The 23,510-nt window shown below is 22.6% G+C and overlaps 1 long non-coding RNA gene across 1 annotated transcript; it reads left to right on the top strand.

Moving 5' to 3' along the window:
• LOC105368110 (uncharacterized) lies at positions 1–20,587 on the top strand. The gene is made up of 4 exons (XR_913091.1): positions 1–55; positions 826–1,083; positions 11,502–11,863; positions 20,380–20,587. It is a non-coding gene; the product is annotated as an uncharacterized LOC105368110 (long non-coding RNA).
• The last annotated feature ends 2,923 nt before the right edge of the window (positions 20,588–23,510 follow it).

Below are 23,510 nucleotides of genomic sequence, written 5' to 3'. Positions count from 1 at the left end.
CGGCGCTCGACCGTAGAGTGCGTGAGGTTGAAGTTGCAGCCGTATCGCGAAAAGAGTTCCGCTACAACTTCTCTTTACACATTTATCTATCTATCTATTCATCCATCCATCTCTTTATCTATCTATCTATCTACCTATCTAACTATCTACGTATCTAAGTACCTAACTATCTATCTATCTATCTACCTATCTAACTATCTATTTATCTATATATATATATATATATATATATATATATATATATATATATATATATATATGTATATGAACCTATATATCAATTTATATATTTAACTATCTATCTGTCTATCTATCTGTTCGCCCTTCTTTCTGCCAGTCTACCTGTCTATCTATTTCTTTACCTCTCTGTCTGTCTGTCTGTCTATCTCTCTCTCACTCTCTCTCTCTTTTTCTCTCTTTGTATCCATTTATCTATCTACTTATCTATCTATCTACTTATCTATCTATCTATCTATCTCTCTATCCATCCATCTATCCATCTATCAATTTATCTATCCATATATCCATACATACATATATCCATCTGTCTATCAATCTATCGACATATCCGTACATTAATATATACATCTATCTATTTACCTATCTGTTTGTCTGTTTCCCTGCCTGTACGGCTGTCTATTTCTCTGCCTGTCTGTCTGTCTGTCTCTCTCTCTCTCTCTCTCTCTCTCTCTCTCTCTCTCTCTCTTAATCCATCTATCTTCATTTATCTATCTATTATCGTGTGTGTATGTGTGTGTATTTGTTTGTTTGTGTTTGTGTATGTAAGATATATAATAAAAAGAAATATATATATATATATATTAGCTTCCCCTGCCAGCATCAGGAGTAGCAGCGGCAACAGCATCAGCTCGAACTGAGTGGCCGAGCGCGCCGTTAGTCGCCTTCAGTACGTCCGTGCCGCGTGATTCACGATTAGTACATACTTGTGCGCAACAATTTTATTTGTTTTGGTGAACTGCACCTTACCAGTTGCGAGGATACTGGAGTGAGGATAAGCGAATTCTATCATCAATACGCCTTGTGGACGACGCTTCGTTGAAGTTAGAGTGTTCAGGCAAGAAGGTAATTTGAAGATAGGACGGTAGTGAGCTATTCAAGCCAATTCGTTTGGGTGAAAGTGAAATTCGTGGCGTCATCTGTCTTTGGTGCCAAGTCTCGTCACTCTTCCCCTTCTCTATAACACCACACCTATTATTCTATCCGTTGCCGTCGTTAACTACCTTTTTCACACTCATATTCTTTATTTATGCTATTCATCTTAAATTACTTTGCTATGATTTCATTAAACTGGGATAATGTAATTGAATCGTATGAAATATATCGAACCGCGACTAGAAAGATAGAAGCGATAGAGAAATTGAGAAGGGACAGAAGGTAAGGGGAAAGATACGCTCAAAATTTTCTGTGATTTGCTAAAGTATAACGTAACGTCAGTATAAATCAAACCAATAAAGGTAAAATTCGATTGAGTAGATTTGCAAAATGCGAGTATCTGCTCCAAAAAAGGATCGCAACTACTGTCGAAATCGAAATCGAGCACGAGGTGAACGTGCTATCAGAATCTTTTTTCTCTCCCGCTTTCCCTTCCTTTTCCACTCTTTATTGTTTTACCAATATTTTTCATTTATTTCTGACTATGTGTGTATGTATGTGTGTGTATATATATATATATATATATATAGAGGGGGGGTGAGAGAGACAGCGTGATAGAGTGACGGGGGGGGGGACACAAAGTGGTACAAAGAGAAAGAGTACAATATACTTGGCCAGCAACAACATTTGTCAAAATTGATCTCCGGAGTGGATAGATGGACGATTTTTTGCGTGCGCATGGCAGTGCATCGACAATCCAATGTCGAAGTACAATCTAGCGCTGAGTAATAGCGTGTTGAATGATTACTACGTTACTTCAGTGAGCAGTGTGTTATTTTCTCAAAAGTGCTGGGTTAAAGTGTCGCTTTGTAAGAATGGCAATATCGCAATGTAAGGTTCATTAACCTGTTACTTCAAGGAAAAATGCGGACTGCGCATATATTAACTTCGAACCAAATGCTGCTTCAATTAAAATGAATAGTTACTGAAAGATTGAGTTATACAATTATCATTCTTATGCTACAATTATTTATTAGAAAACATGAAAAATAGAATTGGTTTATCACATATTAAAATAAAATTAAATAAACATTTGTGTCTAATAAATTAATAGAATCGATCTAATTAATAAAATGTAAATAAATTATACTATTTCTGTGTTGAATTTGTGATAAAAAACTATGTGAACTAGTTTTTTTTTTAATTTTATAAATTATACGAATCTTAATTTTATAAAATTTCATACTCAAATATTTGAACAAATATGAAAATTTTAAGCACTTTTTTTATTAGAATATTTATAAAATTTTAAAATTTATATTTTCACATAATTCATATTAGAGCATATAAATATTTTCTACATTTGACTATTGAATGTAATTTAAACAAGTTGATACGGTCAATTAAATTATTAGAATACATAGTTATTTTACTTTATATATGGTTTTAATTAAATTTTTCATAAAATTAAAAAATATTGATTAGGATACAATCAAATATATTTATTATTTTGCAATGCGTTTAACTAATACGTTTCAATATAATATTTCAATTATAATATTGTTATGGCAAGAAAAGCTATTTTAGGAGAACACTAGATAATTAATTTCTTGGAATTTTGTTGCTACCTTATATTACGAAAATGTGAAATAAGACTTAAATAAATGGGATAAAAATGGCGCGCGCACGTGTGTGTATGTATATGTGTGTGAAAATCTATTAATTAAAACTTAATTACTGCGTTAAATTTTTCAAATCAATTTCATGATTAAGAAATGTGAATTTAATACATTGCAATTAAGTAATTTTTCAATTATTTTGAAAAGTTAACAATTCCTGCATTTATGAATGAATATAAGCTAAAACTAAAATAAATATGGCTGTATAGCGTTTGATATCAATGATCCAAAAAGCAGATTTACTTTCTATATTCTAATATAATTCTAATATAATAAATAATATTTTCCGTTAGCAAGTATTTATTATAGGTAAAAGCTAGAAATTCTAGTAATTATTTTTATAAAGTGCTACAATATTTTATTAAATGATGAAAATCCTTTTCAATTTATTATATTACATTATTAATTAAAATTTTATATACAGTTGATAGTAATAAATTTATGAAATGCAAGAAATAATTAAATTTGCTTCATATTTGCAATTAATTATAAAAACAATTCATACTGCAAAAACGGATAAAAGAAATAATTCCACAAAGATATTATAAAGAGTTAACAAAATCTATTTCATATGTCGTTTATTATTTATTTATGTTTTCATTTTAGTTTACTAAAAATATATAAAAATAAGGATTTTTTGATAAATAATAACTCAGAAAAATACCTTTAAAAAACAGTGTGATACGAATTAAAATAGTAGCTCAATGTTGCATTGGTGTGAAAATACCAGAAAAGTCCATGAAAGGTCTCCATTAACCAGCTGGATCAAATCATTAAAGCGTGCTAACGGACAGCTTAATCGCTGCTTTGGTTCATTCTCAGCCTTCCCTTCTTTATCTCAATGGACGTTTAATTTTCTGCGAGTAGAGAGACTGTAAGAGGCGTGATCGAGATTCACTACTGGAGACATGACGGCATGTCTGTCCGAGGAGGAAAATCGCGCGCTCTTGTTCGTCGCGAGTCTTGCGTGAAGCGAAAGCGGAAGAGTCAACGACTTGTAGTCATATGTGCCCATTGGACGGACGCATCCACTCTCATTATGGCGTCGTGATCTCGTCGTGGCTTTACTTCCTTGATTAAAGCTATTCTCGCTTCTTGGTCATAAAAGCTTACATGCATTACTTTTCCAATTTTAACGTATTTAGATAAATTAAATGATCTTTTATTTATTTATTTTTAACTAAAGTTCTTTATCTTGAGTCATTTAAAGGTAATCATAATATGCTACATAATACACGTAAAAATTATCAATCGAATAGATGTAAAATTTTCATAATTACAAATAATTTTGCTTTGTTACTTACAACTTATTCATTCAAATAGCAAAATATATTGGACTATTTTTAAGTTAAGAATATTTGTCTATATGTTGTTCAACAAATATAAATATTTTTTATCATATTATTCAATTAATATAATTTTCAGTAAAAAGACATTTGTGATGACGATAATTTGAAAATACATGAAACCACAAATCAAATGAAAAGCAAAGAAATGAAAACGATGCTAAAACAAACTTTTGAAAAATAATAAAAAATAATGTATTACAATTGCTAACATAAGATGCATATGATAAGTAATACATATATCTGATCAAACACATTCATTAATCACTTCCAATTATAACATGGTAAAGAAATAAAGAAATATCCAATAGGCTAAATTTTACATATGCAGTAATTTTGCGCTGTATAAATCAAATTTTTTTGTAATCACTGGCTTGATAGCACTTGTATTCATCTATACGAATGCTTTCACAAGTTAAACCAAATGTTCTATCTGTCTTGCCATTCATTATAAGTAAAAATTATTTGAAAAAATTTCGAATTATGCATGGCATCGAGGTTTATTGCACCAATAGTGTACATTCTACTATTGAAATTTAATCGCTTTTATAGAGTATCGCTTCTTTATGTCATGTGCAAGCTTATAGGGTATATAAATTTCAATTACGCTAAGACGAAATCTATATAACATGAGCGTTGATGTTGCCGTTACTCTTTACTTCGTTCATTCTAAGAGCTGCAAAGAACTTTTTTAGCAAAGGAAACTTTTAAATTTCTGATCTACTATGTCATCTTTTCACTCATAGAGCATGTTCATTAAATCATGATAAAATTGGATAAAAATCAATATTCAACTATCTACTAAATTTTCAATTTTTAATTGGTATATAATTATCCCAAAATTTTATTTACATTTTGTAATTTCGCTATATTTATTATAATAAAAGATATCTGAGAGATTAATACAAATATTAAAATATATGTAGAATAATAAGTTTTAATAATAATAATAACTATTACCCATTATATAATAAAAAGTCTTCACTTGAATTGGTACATAATTTTATACTTGACATACCTGTACCTGTACATATATATACTATTATACATTAAAATAATTTTCTTTATTCCATAAAAAATTATATTTACATAAATTTTCTTTAATTTGTTCTTATATTATTTAATCGAATATAAATTTTATACGAATTGGAAATAATCAAATTTTTTTTACATTAAATAAACATTATTCTTCATGTTTATACTATTGGTTTTAAAGTATATGAAAAGAAAGAAAAATGTAAAACTCCTTGAGATGCTAAAATCGTTGGACAAAGAAACATCAATAAAAATAATGATTATTGGCTTTATCTTTGTTATACGTTTATTCCCTACAACATAAAATTAATAATAAATGTCCATACATAGCAAATTTAACTGTACATTTTCGATTTCTACAAATTGAATTGTGTATAAATTTACATTTTTTAAATTTAGAAAACTTAAAGCAATATATAAAAAATAGGAATTAAACATTCATGATTAAAAACATCGATGACTAAACAAACACATCGAAATCAATTATATTATTTATAATGAAGCACATGTACGATGTTTCCAATTAATAACAAAAGAAAATATTTTAAAAATTGGTATACATAATAATGATTCTATAGCATATAATCTTCGAGCGAGTAACCAAGTAAATTTTTTCAGAATGGATCTGTTTGAGTTTAATAAAATCCTGTAAAATGATCGATAATTTTCAATTGATCTTGAACTAGTTCCGCATCTTTTAATAAAAGTTTAATTTGATTTTCAATTATACTTTGTATTTAGGTTATTTATACTTAAATGATTACTAAATTATAGTTTACACTTTTAACTTTTTATTTTGTATTTAATAATCATTATAATTATTATGAAGGATCTAAACCGATGTTTAACGTTTTACCAAATTCATTAAGTATTTATATAATATTATTGTTCTATAATTTAGATAATAATTTCATATTAAATATATTTTTACGTATTTCATCGAGTGACAAATGTTTCCTGCGTGTTCTAATTAAAAAATGTACTAACAAATAGATTTATATATTTATACATTCATAGTATCTTATTATATAAATATGAAAATATCTTTCAATTATTCTTAATATTGATTAAAATAATGTTTAAATATTAAATACAAATTTACTTGATTATATACTTATTCTGTTTACTGTAAAAGAATTTATAAATATTAACAAATATGTTCTAATATAGGTCAGTATATTTTGTAATAATTTTATAAAATTAAAAATTGTTTGAATATCAGAAAGAATTAAGTTAATTTAAATTTGTTTATAAAATACAAATCAAATTTATAACTAATATAAACCTACATTATTCATTATCGCAATATTAATTAAATATGTATAATTGCTATTTTTATGTTATTGCTTTATTTCTCATTTGTTATTAATTTTATAAACAATTACACAGACAACAAGAATAAAATCTAAATAAATGTCAGCAATATTTTATGAAACTAAATTAATAAGTTTTAATTGACGAGTAAAAATATATCCTTCCTTTCATTAAATCCTAATTTCTTAACTCTCGTATACAAATACAGATATATGCATTTAATGTTATTATCTTTCTTTCAAATTATTTACAAATTTATAGAAACTTTTAAAAATGGATAAAATTCATATTTTCAATAATCTGCCATCGGTAACAGAAGCTTTGGTATAAAATTAATGTTCATTCAATATGATAAATATTTAAAATTTCATTCTTACAAGATATTAGAATTCGCCAATTCACTCCAATTTCAATATTTTATAACTTTTTTGCAATATATTCAATAACAATTTAAAAATGATTTTAAAATTGTTTATAAAAAACAAATGAACCATCAAATTTATAGTGTAAAATTAAAATATTATTGAAATATCAATTAGATAAATAAGAATTATTCCAATAAATCATTGTAGTAAACGTCTATAAAGATTCAATTATTTTTAATGTTACATTTTTGTTATATTGTTATATATGACTGTATAATAGTTGCATAAAGATTTTTTTTCCTGATAATGTTTTATAGCAAATAGTTTAAAATTATGTAAGAATATAGGTAATAAAAGTAAATAAAATAAATCTATTACCTTTATTGATATTGTCTTTAATAAAATAATAAGATATAAATGAATTTCATTTACTGTCGCAACATCAATAATTACTACGATATTATTAACATTGAAGATTATAAGTGAATTATAAGTGATTATATATTATAGTGAATATAAGTGATTATAAGTGTAATAAGAGTTTTTGATACTTTATCGTACAGTAATATTTATCAAGCAGAATTTTATATAATAATTTATATATAATAATAATTATATTATAATGAATAAAATTATAAATTTCCTCTTAACTAATTTTAGATTTTCAGTATAATTTATATTATATAATTTATAATTTATAATTTTATTAGTTGTTCAGATGTTATATTTATATTACATTTATTAATCCTTAATTAATAGAACTTTTGACTATAAAATTTCTTACTAAATACATTTTTAAATATTTCATTTTATATATAGAACTAATGCGGACTATGTATGTTTCACAAATCATATGAATGAATGAAACTATCCACTTGATTAACTAGCAATATTATATTTCCATTTTATAAACGTTCATATTTTATTCATAATTATTTTATTAATTTAACTCTATAAACGTCGTTCGGTGTTGATAAGATCTTTTACGTTAAACTGCTACCGTTAATTCTATTTTAATTATTAGCAATTTAATATTCTCCAATCAGGATTAATGATTCCGTACTATATTAAATAGATTTTTCATTTCAAATACTAATATTGACTAAAAATTTATTTTCCCTGGAAATATATTAATTATTTTTTTCTTTATATACATTTAGTGAATAAATAACAGGTAGTTTTAAGCATATTAGATAATTCATTACACTTTTTTTTTTAATGTGACTAGCAAATTTTTCATCCATAATTAATTTTCTTATAAATTACTTTAAAAGATAAGATTGGTTTTCATTCGTAAATATTATAGAGCTGTTAATTATTATTAAATAGTTGAATAATATAAATAGAAGATGAACTTTTTTTTGCATTTGAATTACTATTATTTTATTCTTACTATAAGTATGTTTAATTGCAGTTTTGTTGAATTACATACATTAAAAATGTAAAATATTTTGTTTCACATTTTAGTTTCTAATAAAAATATTATTTTTATTTCTATGAAAAATATGTGATAAATTGCTTATATTTCTTTCGATTTTTATTTAATACTTCAATCTTATATCAGATTTATTTACATCTCATTAACACTAATTTAACACTTTTTCAAACTATTTTGCAGATATTCTATTCATTGTAGAATACTCAGTTATTCACTTTAATCATTGTCAGCTAATTTTTAATTATTACAAATTCTTTTATTTTCTATATTTTCTATGATCTATTGTAATATCACAATGTTAGAAAATACAATTCTTTATTGAATTTTTTTATTGATAAGATTTTATTATTTTATTTTTATAATATCTTTGATCGTACATATAAATAAAAGTTCATTTTAGCACCATTAAACTCTGAATAACAGCATTACAATTGAAAAGGAAAAATCATACATATTCTCTAGTATTTATAATGGAAGATTTCATATTCTCTATATTCTAAATTTATTTTGTAGTTTCGTTTCTTCTTATTTAGTTACTATAAAATATTATTGCTAACTTAGAGTCCCTTAAAATAGTGTATACGGTCTTAAAATAAGTAATCTAAAAAATATTATTAATTTTTATTTTTAAACTAGAAATATATTTATATAATTCGAAATACAGTAAAAACAAGTATTATTCATTTCTATTTATGTCTTTGTTATAGAAACAATATTCTAAAAAATATAAATCCTAATTTTTAACATCGAAGCATTTATTAATATTATTAGCATTTATTTAAAAAAATTGAAACATTATATCTTAAATTATGATATGCAAAAATAGAGCTTCGGGATAAATAATATACTACTAAATTAAATTAAATACATAAAAGACTAAGTTAAAATTACAAATACATAACAAATTTATTGTCAACGAATATTTATTATTATTTTTATTAATATATATAATTTCTTATTGTTTAATCATTATTTAAATATTAATCGATTGCAATAATCGATTTACAAATATATCTAAATATTATATTTCCAATATAATTTAAATAAAAATAAATTTTTCTTATTATAATAATATTTTTGTGGTTTAAAATATGATTTATTGATTATACATAATGATTATTAGCATACATTTAAAATTTTTATATTTGTAACATTTATAATTATATGGAAAACAAAATGAATTGAATATCGTAAAATTTAATAAATATATTATATGTATTATAAATTTTATGTAGCTTTTACTTAAGGCAGTTCGTTGCTAATGAAATCAAGGTATTCGTCATTTTTATTTAATCACTAATATTTATACTAAAATCTTCAGTGGCGTTTTATGAATTCAGTAGGTCTAGAATTTTGTTACGTATATAAAATTAAAAAGAAGAAAAATAGGAGCTTTATAATTAAGAATTTAGAGAAAAAAAAAGTAAAAATTAAAGAGAGAGAGTGAAAGATGGAGAGAGAGAGAAAGTGGGGGAGTAAAGGACAGATGCATACTTTAACATTATTTTACGAAGACAGATTTTAGATTAGATTTTAATTATAAATCATATTTTATATTTGAATTTTAAATTGTAATTATATTGTTACCATTATTAGATAAATTCTTTATCTTTTTGTAATATTGGGTAATAGATAAAATATAGATTAATGTAATTTACGTTGTAATATATAGGTATTAATATATGTAATAAAAAGTAAGAGTTATGAAAAACTCTTTAATTTTATTGTTTATTTAATATTTCTTATAAATAACATTGCATAATTATTTTATTTTTTCATTAGCAAATGATAACATACAAATATAGTAATTCTTACACTGGATAACATTGTGAACTATTATAATAGTCAATTATTGTTTTTTGAAAATTTCACTTAAATATAAATGATTTAAATAATTTAGTTCATATAATTTATTCAAGTATTAAAAGTGTTTCAACGAACTGCTAAGATAATAATTACACAATTTATATTTATCACATAAATCAATGTTAATATATTTTTGTTAGAGATAGATATCATATAGTGAAATTAGTTTTTATAGTTCTATCACGTTGATTAAACTTATAGCTAGATATTTTATAAACTTAAAAAATTTGTCTACACATAGAGTTGGGAGTAAAAACAGAACTTGATAAAAATATATTAAAATATGTTTCTTTTTTTTTTAATATTATACCATTATAATAAATAATATGATAATTAAAAATTATTTAAGAATTTTCTAATTTTCAAATAATTGTTAAATATTTTTAATTGATTTAGAACTTGAAAGATTGTATCAAAATGATGAATTATTATTTAAATAAAAAAAAAATCCAAAAATTTATAATAGATTACGTATTATACAATTTTTACCCAATCCCAGTGTTGCCTGTATTGAAAATAATTAAGAAAAATATAAATGAACTATAATTAATGTGCAGAAGTACTATTCATTATTTCATTTATAATCGATATTAATAAGCAATATTTATTATTATAAATATTTTTATATTTATTTTAATTATAATTATATTTATATTTTATTATAACTTTTTTTTGTCAATAATATGATCCCAGACATAATATACTTTATGAAAAAATCTTTTTTATGACTGTAACTTTACATATGCGTATACAATTTTAATAAAGTTAGAAGATATACAAATTACAAATAGCAATTATAATAAAGTAATTATTGTAATGAATAAAACAATAAGTTAAATCAATCGTTTGAAATTCTTTCACTAAAAGTATTAATTAAAACAAATTATTATAAACAAATGTCAAGATTCGAAATTTTTATGCAGACAAGAATTTCCAAGAAAACTGATTAGTAAAAATGTACTTTTGTATATTAAAAAAAAATGAAAAATGATTAAATAAACAAAAAATTATTTGTGTTGATATTATGAATTTCTACAAAAAATAAATATCCAGAAATTAGTGAATAAATTGTCTATTAGTGATATTATTTATGCAAAAGTAAAAATTTATAATATTTTACTAGTATTAAATTGATTATTAATTATATTTAATGAAAAAATAATTATTTTTCTTAAAAAATTTAATATTGAAATATAATGCAATTTAATAAAATTTTATTTTTGTTTTATTCATTGGTAAGTTGTTTTATTTAGTAAAGTTAATTAGTTGATATATACTGCACGTAATTTGTATAAGAATAAGTATTTGATCATAAAACAGTGCATTTTCGACATGATTGTCACAGTTCCGGGATAGCTGAATCGCCAGAGACAAGAGGAGATGAGCAGAGGTTTCAGCAATTAAGAGATGTAAAGGATTGACAATCAAAATACTATAAAAAAGGCAAAGCAAAGTAAAAAAGCAGAAACAAAAAAATACTAAATAAGTTATCGAATAACTGATAGTCTTAGGATTATCAAGCTGTTATGAAAAACGTTAGTAGCACACAAGAGAACAAGGATGTTCAAGATTCATCGCATAAATTCGTCAGAGTTGGGTCAGATCTTGGAAAATTTTGCAGTTTTGGAAAAAAAGGAACAGGAGGAAGACGAAATGCAATCGAACGTAGCGTCTCCTTCAATCAGGATGTTGGAGTCAAGAGGATTGGTGAGTCCCTATCACATGGACATCTATGCATTTATGCGAGTCACTAAAGCCAGCTAGGAACGTCGTTGTCTAGGTTCATTAACAAATCAACTTACCATGAGTAAATAATGACTTCTTTCAAATACACCCGTTTATACTTCTTACTTTATCTTTAAACTTGTCTTATTTTTCAATTTAATTTTTCAAATACAATGTTGTCGTATAGTTTTTTATCATATAGAAAAGTTTAAACTTAATTAAAATTTTGGAATCTTATGCATAATTAATTGCCTAAATAGTCTCAACCATTATTCGATACGTAGATTTTCGAGACAATTTTTTAAATAATTTTACTACCTTTGACTTTTCGGTACACATACTTTAGAATAATCTATTGGAACAACAGGAATACTAATGTTTTATCATTTTAAATATTGAGTAATATCTATTTACTTATTTTATATAATAATAATATAATTTATTTTATGTAATCTATATATTAAATAATTTTATTATCAATATAAACACAAAATTTAAATGAAATGTAAATGAAATATAATATGAAAAGTCATATAAATTCATAAATACATGACGCAATGTAATGTATATACATAATAGAGAAAGATATAAAACGTTTGTTTTATAAAGACTTTAAACTTTTTTATCTTCTCTTTTTATATTAACATGATTGTATTCATTTTAAAATAAAGGGGGGTCCAACCACTTCTTTTTCATTTAATTTTTTCCTGCCTATTAATTTCATACTGACTTGATTCGATCAGACTACTCTTTAGTTTTAGACTATATTTCATCTTTGTTGGCATCGCTTAATATTCTCTTTCTATGAATATTTTAACGATATACAAACATATATATATATATATATATATATATATATATATATATATATATAGAGAGAGAGAGAGAGAGAGAGAGAAATATTAATAATATTTTTTTTCAGAATTCGAAAAAGATGCTTGGCTTAGTATATAAATAATATAACAATCTAATTTTATTTATTGTTAGTTTTAATTATTAATATTTATGGTTAAGACGACGACGTTCCAAGAATAACTCCTACATTGCAGAGTGTACTTTTTCTTTAATTCGTTCTACACTAATAATTTTTTCATAAAACTGAAAATACCTGCCTTATTTTTCATTAAAATATGAAAGTTTATTACATCTCTAATCGAATATTTAGTACAAACTATTTTTCTAAAATGGTAACTAATGGTATAAATGAATCAGAATCAATTTTATTTGAAATGAGTAGTAACAAAGTGTTGTTTTAAACATACTTTACTAATATATTCTTTTAATGAATACTAATTATTACAATGAATAATTTAATTATAACAATTAATTTAATTTTAATAATTTAATTTAAAAAATAAAAATAATATTTAACAATTATTTATTTGCAAATACTAAAGCTATGTAACCTGCTAAAACATTAAAAATACAATTAAGATAAATTGCTTTTTTATCTTTATAACAATAAGAAGATTATAATAATATTATTATTTTTATTATTTATGTGTCAATTAAAAAAGACTTCATATTTTAGGTTCCATTCCCTCATTTCTATTATTATAGTATTACTTCATAATATTAAAGCATGAATTTATGAATAAATTTGTATTTTTACAAATCTATAAATTATGGATGCAACATATAAATAGATTTAAAAGTACAAATTCTAGGACAAAGAAATATTTGTCATTGGGTGTCTTCAACTTTATTAATTATTTATGTATTATTATTTAACTTATATACATGATGATGTTTATCCAATTTACAAGTGTAAAAGCTAAAAGATAGTTAGAGAAAATATCCATAGAAAACATTTTTACATATAATCCTGTGTTATTCTAATGAACTGCTTACTTGTAGAATATAATTGCAAGTAAATTGTATCCCCTTTATTTTGTTGGTTAAAAATATTAAAGACTCATATTCCTAGATACTCATGGAAATATTTATTATATGCCTTATGATACATTACAAATAGATTAAAACTCATCATATTACTATCATCAATGGAATATATTGGTTGTCGGAATCCCAGTTTATATAAATAGTTCAGAATTCAAACACCTTGTTCTCGCATTTTATTATAATGTGATAGAAGAACATTTTATTAACGTTTTAATTAATATCTAAAAGTATAATTATCTCATAATAACGATAAATAATAAATGAATAATTAAAAGAATCTATACTATGATTTTATTTTATTTATTGAATATTGACAAAAATTTTACATGTTTTTACAAATGTTTTTATTGAAATGCAAATATGAACTGAGCAGTTGTCCGCAATTCTTTTATGCTCTGATAAATTAATAAATAGCTTATTTTAATTCGTATAATGATGTAAAATTTTGTGTTTTAACATATATATTTTAGTGTACCTTATAAAATATAAAATTTCTTGGCAATTAATACATTTATATCGGCATATATAGATTATTTAAAATAATTATATATGTTTTTATCTTTCACAACATATATTATTGAGAAATATTCCCAATTTATTCATATTCACTTTTTACTAGAATATTTTAATATTATACTGATCAAAGTATCTTTTATATTACAATTGTTTATAAGTTCAATTAAAATAGATGTCTGTATTTCCTTTTCATACTTTTTAAGTATTTTTATCACTTTTATAGACATATTCGTTTGTACATGTTTCAGTTATTTTCTTTGCATTTTTGTAATATTAAAATGATTCAATCAAATTCCTTATGCAAAGTTCATGTTAAATTTCATAAATATTTAGTTGCAAAATATCCTACCATAATATTTTTCAAGCATTACATATATTCACACTCTTATATTCAGTTAGCCTACGCGATAGTCATTAAAAATTTGAAATAAAAATGATGGATATCAATCATAGTATCGTGCTGTCTCTTTGATAGTGTCTCGAACAGAAAGTATTGGAAAAGGTCTTTAAGCACATATAAAATTTGCATTTAAAATATGCATAAATTATTTTTATACTTTGTTATGTAGGAATAATTAGATTTCTACTTTGCATTATTTATACATATTGTAAAAGAATATAATAGCGATAAAAATTGAGAATAGTACAATTATTTTACTTTTCCCATTATTATGAATTTTCTTTGGAAATAGTAATTTATTATCTATTAAAATTAATTTTATTTTGACTGTGAAATAAACCAAAATATAAGAACTGGTCTATTTTTATACGATTTATCTTTATACCGAATTGGTAAAATAATCAGCACTCAACACTATTTTGTATGTTTGAAAAATATATATATAACATGAAAAGAAATTAACTTTGCAAGAATTGTAAAACAATGCTTTATTATCACTAAGTGATACTCAAATAATTATTTATGATATTAATGTTTATCATTATGAAATAAACAAATGCAGATTATTTGTTTTTTTTAAATATAATATATAAAGAATATATACACACATTGAATGTACTAAAAATTAGAAAATCACCGTGTTTTTTTATGGTACAATTCATTTGACTTCACATGTATGTAATTAGATTTACAGCTTGTTATTAATAATTTTTTCAATCAATCATACGATAGTTAAATATATGGAAAGTTTAATATTCTTATAATAATCGTGATTAGTAACGAGTAATTTTGTAATAAATACATACGTCATATTATATTATATATATACAATATATATACATACAATATATATATATATACAATATATATACAATATATATATATATATATACAATATATATACAATATATATATATATATATACAAAAATAAATATACAAAAAGGGAACCTCTATTTTTATATTTTTTTGTGGATTCAATTATTTAACAAAAAACATTTGGTTTGGTATGACTTCTTTATTTTCGTTTGAATTAGTAATATATAATTATAATATCGTCTAAAATTTTCTTTTATAAAATAATTTTTATATTATAAATTATTTTTATAAAATTAATTTTTATATGTAATTATATCAATTTTAATAAATAAACATAGATTTCACCTTTAAATTGTGATTTTTAAATTTTATTTTTTTATTTTAATTTAATTTAATTTTAATATAAGTATATGCAATAGTTAGAATAAAAGGTTATAAAAGGAATGCAAATGTTCCAATTACTTAATTAATAAGTTACTAAGGAAGAATGAAATTTGATTGAATTAAAATATATTTTAAGGTAGTTCCTCTTTCTCTCTCAATGTGGTTATAATAAAATCTAAATAACTGTTAACAAATTATTTAGTTATAATCATATATTTGGTCTAATAATAATTAATAATAATGTAGTAGAGGCCATTAAACAATATAAGTTTTCAATATTTTTGAGCATTTGGAATCACAAAAACATGTTATTATATTTAATCATATATTTTTAATATCTTTAATCATTTAAATTTTTGTATTTTAATTTATCTTATAGTTCATTTTATTTTATAGTTTACGTTGTAATCTTATGATTTTAAAATCATCATGAGTAAAATTATGTAAGGTAATATATTACTAGCTTATTTTCTGTTTCAATGATTAATCGAAGTATATAAAATTTGTATAGTTTAACAAATAAAAACTACTATTACAAATCTGAACAAATAAAAAGATGTATCTATTTTATACAAAATGGCGCATATTGGAAATTGTAATGATAATCTAACCAATATTCAGTACATAAAATATAGTTTTAGCAAGTATTAAAAAATGGATTGTAATATGGAAAAATATGGAAAATAAATAAATCAGATATTAAGTAATTTCTAGAGTATGGAGAAGGTCAATTTATTGTGAAAAAGAAGAAAATGAAGAAGAGAGAGAGAGAGAGAATTTATCAATAGTACCTGACAAGTGTCAAGTAAGCACGTATGTGTGTGGTCGGTAGATAGCTTAGATAAGAGATCAGAGAGGGTAGAAATAATAAAATGTGTCTGCACATATTCAAATACAGTTTCGTAACCATGCTAATATACAGTGACTAAGCAATTTACGTGAATATAACGGCAGCTGGTAAAATCAATGTGCAGTAAAACAAAGTAATTGTATGGATGCTCTTTATTACCACACTGTTGCCATTACTTAGCATACAGTATTTATGTATTATTTTATAGTGACATAAGTACATCAGATTTTATGAGCATATGCTGTGAATCCCTTTGCATACAGCTAATACAACTTCAATGGCATATATAAAATAATTCCAAAATTAGACTGATACATGATATTATATTCTAAGACAAAAATAATTTTTATTAATTAAAAGTAAGAATTATAATTTTATTCAAATTTTTATATAATTTAGATGACTATGTTCATTTATTATAATATAATTAAGCAATATAGTAATATATGTTTTTAATTGAAAATAAATTAAATTAAATTTTTAAATTGATTATATTTATAAAAACTTTAAATATAATTGAATTTGAATTCGTTAAATTAACTAATTACTAATTAATTGGTTTTAATTGATAATTAATTGGTTTTGGTAAATTAATTAATTTTGGAGATTAAAATGCAAACGAATATTATTATGTTTAAAAAGTAATTAGTTTGGTAATGAAAATTTACTACAAACTTTAGAACATTTTTTAATAAAACTAAATATGTAATAAAAATATATGTGTTTAATAATGAAATTATTATATATATACAATTTTATAATTTTAGTTTAATTCCTTAAATTAAGAAATTGTTTTAATATTGATTTAAAGAATTATATGAATTTATATAAATGAATATATTTATTTATGTATATCACATAAAATATTATTTACACAATATAAAATACTATTATAAAACTAAGTAATTATATAAGACCAAATAGAAATTTGAAAGTTTCTTTGCTTAATTTACTTTATTTATTTGTAAATAATTCTTGCATTTAAATGAGAATAATGAATGAAAATTATAGGAACGAGAGAAATTATAATCATGAGGTATTATCGTGTAAAAACCAAAATTTCTTATCAAGCATCTTCTTTTTTTATTTTCCATGCACTTATTTATACTTTATTTTTAACTGAGTGTTATATTTTTTACACATTTAAATGCTGTATTCTGTACACATTTTACTATTTCCTTTGTTAGCTGAATATTTGAAATGCAGAAAATAAAAAATTTGTATCAAAAAATTAAAAACTAGTTTATTTAATAATATTATCGTACAAATACTGTGAAGTACAGTTTATAATTTTTACAAGAACATTTTATAAAATTGATATAATAATATATATTTTATAATAAATATTAATGTATGTATTTCAATGTAGAAGTATTCATGTAACAAGGCGAAATTAAATTATTTTTAGTATATATATATATATATATGTATTTTAAATATTCTATTTCAAACAAAGAAAAATAATAAAAAATATTTATAATAATTATTATATCCCGAATAGTATTAAATTATAATGTATTATAGATACAGCAATTATAGTGATTATAATTAAGCAAGTATGGTGATTTCCCTTTTCAATATACTCTTTTATAAAATATAATATTCTTATGATTATAGTAGTAATCATTATTGCTTATTTTATCATTATGAATGGTGTCATGGATTTTAAATTTTTAACAGACAATAGTGATAAGGACAAAATTGAAATTTTAACTGCAAATGTTTAAATTTTGTTTAGCAATAAATAAATAAATTACCATTGAATTTGATAAAACAAATTCATATAATAAAATTAATTTAATTTTTTTGAAGACTAGACAAATTATACATGACGTTTAAATATCGTTTTTTAAATTAAATTCAAAATTATGTCAATTATGCCATATAAATAAATCATATAATTTTATTATTTAAAGAGATCAAAAGACTTTCAGGGAATTTTTTATATTAATTGTGACTTTTAAAAAAGATATGTAGGCATGCATAGAAACTAGTTTATTAATGAAATAGTGTTTTTTCCGAACAAATTCAATTATTTTTCTTTCCGCATATAGAAACATTCTGCATACAAGAGCATTCTCTTTAAAGGTCAATGTATTGTGAAAAATAACTAATAAGGGTATTCATATATATATATTTAGAAACATTTTATAAAAAATAATTGAGATTATAATATTTTGTACATTTAACAAAATTAATTTAATACATTTTTAATGAAATACAATCAAATTTTATTTATACATTAATTATTTTCATTTAAATAACATAATGATTTTTGTATTCTATAATATAAATACATAAAAATTATATATACTTAATCTAAAATTTAAAATTTTCTTTTCTATAATTTAGATTGTTCCTAATAATTAATAAGCAGTTTATTATTAATCATAATAATGACTTTAATTAATAATTAAAGTTATTTTTATTTTGATCTTTAAATTAATATCTAATCAAATCCATTTGATCAAATACAGTGTAAATCTCATGTCAATATGAATTTTTATAAAGTAACTATAATTAATTGTCAATTAAGAACATATTTTCAAATAAAATTTATTATTTTAATTAAAATTAAAAATATTTAATATTAAGTTTTGTTAGGCTTTTAATTTTACATTATTATTATATAAATTATCACTATTACAGGACTTAAAAGTCGGTTATATATTGGAGATATATTTAGTCTTAAAATAAGATATTTTTCGTGATTTGTGATTGACAATATATATATATATATATTTTTTTTTTTTTAAATTTATATATATCTATATTATTGATACAAGTCAATAACGATTTCATTTTCACGATAACTTAGAGAGCATAAGGATTCTGAGAATAAAGCATTAAATTATTCTTTGTTCACACTCTGTTAAATAAATTGCCTATAAAAAATTTGAGAATTTAAAATCCTAAATTAATAATATTATAGACGATAGAAGCATAATTCTAACGTATATAAAATCTACATACTCGTGAAACTATTGTTTTATTAAAAATTTTATGAATTTTACAAGACATTATTTCAATCACATAAAAATTATATTAATTTAAAGACTTTATAAAAAACTGAATTAATTGTCATTTATGCGGTATTCAGTTTTTATATTAAACTTATGCAAAATTCAATTACTATGCAAAATAAATATTGTGATTTACAGAATCTACTAAAATATTTGAATTTTGTTCTTATATAGTTTCAGTATATATTTTTTTAATGTCAACAGTTAAATAAAAATACTCGATGCGTATAATAGATTAATTCTATATCATAACACTAATTATGTTAATGACGTTCTAATTTAATGACGTACTGAGGATCAGTATGAATTATAATCATAGATTTCAGTTTACTTTTTATTTTTTCAACATATAAAATGATCAATTAAGAATTAATAATTGCAAAACGATAAAATGCTTTTCGTATTGAAACAATTGTGTATCAGGATTCTTTTAAACTTATGTGAATATAAGTCGGGAAATCTCTCTCTCTCTCTCTCACACACACACACACACACACACACACACACACACACACACACAAACAAACAAACACACACACACACACACACACACTTCTACTTATATATAAGTACATAGATAAACAAAGTTCAAGACTTTCTTACAGGTTCCTGTTGCTCATGCTGCTATTGATACAACACCGTTTTTGTGTTGAATGCGAGCTAACGAATTAAAAGTTTGTGTGCAGAGAGAAAAGCGCGAAAGGTAGGTGGATGTGAGAGCACGAGTGGTCCGGAAAGCAAGAGAAGTAACAACCCCCTCCCCAGGCTTACTGTTTCTCTTGACCGAGGCAATGGCAGAGAGATAGCTCATAAGATAGTCGATTTAAAATCACGGAGAGCTGTACGTAGTAAGAGCAATAGTGAGTCTACACGGGATCTTATGAACGATTTATGTTCAATTAAATCGCATTGCAATCTCATTCTGATAGCCACTCGCCGAACTTTCTTTTCTTATTCGACTCTTTTATCCTTTCTTCCACTATTTTTGTTATTTTCACTATTTACAATAACTTATATGATAACATATGCATATATGATCTTTCTAGTTATTTTTCTGTTACCTATTCATTCTATTTTACACGTCGATTGCGATTATTCACTTCCATAAATTAGTTACTCCAACTTTCATTTTGTTACAATTGCATTTATTCATGCCTTTGTGATTAGAACCTCATTTATAGAAAAAATAAAAGTTTAGTATTATTATTAATTAATTCAGTATTATTATTATAATTAATATAGTATTAATATGGGAAGGAAAAGGTAAGAAAATAGATTAGACATCAGATGTTTTTTGTTTGTTATAATTACATATAAAATTAACATTATATACAATAAAGATTCTTTTATAAAAAGTTAGCAACTGGGGAAATAACATTTAGAAGCCTATATTTCTAGTATTTTAATTAATTATTTATTTTTACTTAATTCACGGAGCATAATTTTTTATGTTCATAAAATAAAAACAAAATTTAACTCAGTTTAATTTATTATTTTCATTTAAATTAGTAACACCAACAAATTTTTTATGAATGATTATAAATAAAAAATTATTAACATGACCAATAATTTAAAATAAAAATAGTTCTAACATGCACTATTCATAATTTTTTAATTAACTTGTCTTCTTTTTTAATTTATAAATTTCAATAAAAATATTAATACTATTATTGATACAAAGCATGTAAGTATGTATTAACAATTTTTCGAGCTTATTAAACTCATAATTGAATAAATTACAGTCTAAAAATAAACTATTGTACAAGTAACTTTGAGCAGTTAAATAATACATTTTTATAAGTAAAAATTTAGTTCCCAGTATACATTTAATTTATAGTACCTTTTATAAATAATATTTTTATAATTTACAATATGAATACAATTATTTTCAGTTTGTATTTTTTTTAAATAGACTCTAACAATCAAGGTTATCTTGATTTTCTTGATATGTCTTGAATATTAGATTCAATAAATATTAAGTAAATAACTTTTAAAAATCATTTTGTACATATGATAGCAATTTCATGTTAGTTAATAGATATATACAAAGTTTTCTTTAAGTAATTCAAAATAAACTATTATACATAATATTGATGCATACAGATCCTAATAAAATATGATATGATAAATTTCAATAAAATCAAGAAGACATAATTTTTCATATTTTTATAGAAAATTAAGTTTTTCGTATTTATTTTATTAGGTTCTTTATTTTGTCATAATACATACTGCTTTTTACTCATTTTTATAAGTATTTTATTTATTTTTATAATAAATTTTAAAGTTTATTTTCAAATATAAAATTGGTACGACTGATTAACATTTGATATTTGATATTTTATTATAGATGTATTAATTAAACTCTAGTCAATTAAACCATAGATATGAAAACTAATTTAAATTTTATTTATGCACAAATATTTATAAGTTAAACACATGCGCAGTTCCATAAATGAATATACATTTGCATTTGCATATCTTATAAAATTAATATCGATTTCGTTCATTAATGCACTCTTAGATATAAAGTTACCTTTCACATAAATGTGTAAAATACCCATCTTACTGTCTATCAATCTGATTAAAATTATACATACGCAGTAACAATGTAGATTTTAGGATATTCACCTTTTGAGACATACGTGTATATATATATATGTGCGAAAATACATGGTAATTTCTATTCACTATCTTTCATATCACGTAGAATAATTTATATGTATAAAATTTCATTATATTTTTAAAAAATATTAGATAACTGTCGAAATATTTAGTAGAACAAAGAAGAAAAAATTCACTAGACTGTATATAGGCACCATTAAATATTAGAACAGTATTATATTCATTGGGCTCTTTGTTTCTCTTCCATGGTTAAATTTATATGGTATTTTTATGAAGAAATTGATGCTATGTATTATAACGTTAAGTGGCTGACGTAAACGATCGATTGTTGCCCCCTTCATAATTATACTCTTCTAATGGATAATATACAAGCAGAATCGCTTTGGAACTTCACATAAGAGCAAAATAATTGATTCTCAAAGCTACTATTCTCGCCATTTAAAAACTATTTTAGATTTATATGTTTTATGCAAATTAATGAATGACAAAGATAAGAACAAAAATTAAGAAACGATTAACTGAACATTCTGCAAATTTATTTATGATTTATTTACTGTATACATTGTTTTGTTTGCTTTTTTGATAGAAATTATAATTAATAATAACAACACTATTGTGCCTTACATACAACTCGAAAAATTTATATCCTCAAGCGAGTTCTCTTCAATTTTTATAATTTTTTAAAAATCTTAGTATATGATTTGATAAACTTGTTTTTTCATTAAGTCGACAATTAATATTCTAATATCAGGTTAAATAATAATATATGAAATAAAGTACTTACCATTCATTAAGTATCAATGAGTTATAAGATAAAAAAAATATTTAGCACCATTAAGAAAGTAAATGTTTGAAGAAGAGAATCTTGCAATAATACTAGTGTTAATTTAATTACAAAATTATAAATAATAAATATAAATTATAAATAATAAATTTTAAATAAAATATCACAACAAGAGTAAGGGATTGATTTTGTTATTTTTCACTGGTTCGTTACAATGCATAAAAGCATAAAACCAGCAATTAGTTTAAAGACATTACAGCATTATGTAATAATGATGAGTAGAATGAACAGAAAAGTATAGAGAGAATCTGGTTCACGAAGAAGTGAACA

The sequence above is a fragment of the Ceratosolen solmsi genome, unplaced genomic scaffold (assembly GCF_000503995.2).
Source record: "Ceratosolen solmsi marchali unplaced genomic scaffold, CerSol_1.0 scaffold6, whole genome shotgun sequence".
Classification (NCBI taxonomy): Eukaryota; Metazoa; Arthropoda; class Insecta; order Hymenoptera; family Agaonidae; genus Ceratosolen; species Ceratosolen solmsi.
Note: the sequence above shows the minus strand (reverse complement) of the source record. Positions and strands in the feature narration are given on the sequence as shown.